We start from the raw sequence: 2,845 nt of genomic DNA, 5'->3' as shown, positions 1-2,845 counted from the left end.
AACTTAGCACCAGTTCACCAGAGGTTTTTTCACAGCTGAGGTAACCCTAGAAATAAGAAGAATATAGCGCCATTCTCAAACATCACTGTGTTTATTAGGGGGAGAGGGGTGGGGGGTGGGTGGTATACAAAGATAAAGAATTTAGAGCTCAAAGAAATGGGGAAATTTCATAGCTTTCGTTGAAACCAGTCGGATGCATCGTCTTCAATTGGAAAATCCAAAACATTTCTCTTCTTGATAACAGATTCGCCAGGTCTCCGTTTCTTTCGCCCAGTGCTACGTGTTCTATGGCTTTGTATGTTAAGGCCTCTGGATTGGAGTTATGGTGTGATGAAAAATGTTTGGAAACTGCATGTGTTTCCACCTTATATTTAATATTCCGTATGTGCTCTTGGATTCTTAGTTTCAGCTGTCTTTTCGTCTTCCCAATGTATTTTTTACCACAGTCACATTCCAGGAGGTAGATGACAGATGTAGAGTTGCAATTCATATATTCTTTGATCTTGAATTCTTTTGCATCACCTGTTGCAGAGAAAGTCTTCCGGCATGGGTGTAGGTACTTACAAATATTACAATGTCCACACTTATAACTACCTACACACCTGATAAGGGATTCTTTTTTATTTGTAACTGATCTTAGCATGCTTGGTGCCACTAAGTCCTTTAAATTTTTGGACTTTTTGAATATAATTTCAGGTTGAGGTGGTAGTATGTCTTTTAGAACCGGGTCCATTAGTATTCCAATGGGTTTTCATTGATTGTCGGATGGTTTTCTCGTGTCTGCTGTAAGTTGTGATAAAAGCAGTGGAGTCCTTTTTCGGTTCCCTGTTCTTATATGTTAGAAGGTCATTTCTCTCCAGGGTGCTTGCTTCGTTTACCGCCTTATCGATAATGTTGGTGGGATATTTCTTTTCCAGAAATCTATTTCTATATTTCTCGAGTTGGTTGTTGCATTCCTCTGTTTCGCTACAATTCCTTCTAATTCTATGAAACTGGGAATAGGGAATGTTATTTTTCCACTGTTTTAGGTGATTGCTCCTGTAATCCAGATAGCTATTGGTGTCTACTGGTTTGATGTAGTTCCTTGTGACTATTCTGTTTTCTTTCCCCACAAGGATGAGGTCCAAGAATGCAATTTGTACCCGGTCCACTTTGGAAGTGAATGTGAGATTCAGGTCATTATGTGCCAGATATTCTTTCAAAAAAGTATTAAAATCTTCCAGTGTACCATTCCAGATCATCAGGATATCATCAATGTACCGCTTATAAAATACAATAAAATTCTTAAAGGGGTGATCGTTATAAATGTGAGTTTCTTCTGGGACGATCACCCCTTTAAGAATTTTATTGTATTTTATAAGCGGTACATTGATGATATCCTGATGATCTGGAATGGTACACTGGAAGATTTTAATACTTTTTTTAAAGAATATCTGGCACATAATGACCTGAATCTCACATTCACTTCCAAAGTGGACCGGGTACAAATTGAATTCTTGGACCTCATCCTTGTGGGGAAAGAAAACAGAATAGTCACAAGGAACTACATCAAACCAGTAGACACCAATAGCTATCTGGATTACAGGAGCAATCACCTAAAACAGTGGAAAAATAACATTCCCTATTCCCAGTTTCATAGAATTAGAAGGAATTGTAGCGAAACAGAGGAATGCAACAACCAACTCGAGAAATATAGAAATAGATTTCTGGAAAAGAAATATCCCACCAACATTATCGATAAGGCGGTAAACGAAGCAAGCACCCTGGAGAGAAATGACCTTCTAACATATAAGAACAGGGAACCGAAAAAGGACTCCACTGCTTTTATCACAACTTACAGCAGACACGAGAAAACCATCCGACAATCAATGAAAACCCATTGGAATACTAATGGACCCGGTTCTAAAAGACATACTACCACCTCAACCTGAAATTATATTCAAAAAGTCCAAAAATTTAAAGGACTTAGTGGCACCAAGCATGCTAAGATCAGTTACAAATAAAAAAGAATCCCTTATCAGGTGTGTAGGTAGTTATAAGTGTGGACATTGTAATATTTGTAAGTACCTACACCCATGCCGGAAGACTTTCTCTGCAACAGGTGATGCAAAAGAATTCAAGATCAAAGAATATATGAATTGCAACTCTACATCTGTCATCTACCTCCTGGAATGTGACTGTGGTAAAAAATACATTGGGAAGACGAAAAGACAGCTGAAACTAAGAATCCAAGAGCACATACGGAATATTAAAAATAAGGTGGAAACACATGCAGTTTCCAAACATTTTTCATCACACCATAACTCCAATCCAGAGGCCTTAACATACAAAGCCATAGAACACGTAGCACTGGGCGAAAGAAACGGAGACCTGGCGAATCTGTTATCAAGAAGAGAAATGTTTTGGATTTTCCAATTGAAGACGATGCATCCGACTGGTTTCAACGAAAGCTATGAAATTTCCCCATTTCTTTGAGCTCTAAATTCTTTATCTTTGTATACCACCCACCCCCCACCCCTCTCCCCCTAATAAACACAGTGGTGTTTGAGAATGGCGCTATATTCTTCTTATTTCTAGGGTTACCTCAGCTGTGAAAAAACCTCTGGTGTACTGGTGCTAAGTTGACTACAGCCATACCAAAATGGTACGCCCACTCTCGTCCGATCGTGGAAGCTAAGCATTTTATGGGCCTGGCCAGTATCAAGGAGGGTGACCTCCGGAGAAGACTAGGTGCTGTAGAGACATTGTATGCACATGAGGGTTCCTAAACCAGTGAAACAGCTGTAAACCTATTATATCACCACTTATTAATATAACCCTTTAGACACTTTTTTGACCGTCACCA

At 39.2% G+C, this 2,845-nt stretch overlaps 1 pseudogene; it reads left to right on the top strand.

Moving 5' to 3' along the window:
- The first annotated feature begins 2,623 nt into the window (after window positions 1-2,623).
- Window positions 2,624-2,742, top strand: LOC134912932 (5S ribosomal RNA; annotated as a pseudogene).
- The last annotated feature ends 103 nt before the right edge of the window (window positions 2,743-2,845 follow it).

Source organism: Pseudophryne corroboree, chromosome 4 (assembly GCF_028390025.1).
Source record: "Pseudophryne corroboree isolate aPseCor3 chromosome 4, aPseCor3.hap2, whole genome shotgun sequence".
Lineage (NCBI taxonomy): Eukaryota > Metazoa > Chordata > Amphibia > Anura > Myobatrachidae > Pseudophryne > Pseudophryne corroboree.
This window is presented reverse-complemented; position numbering and strand designations above follow the sequence as displayed.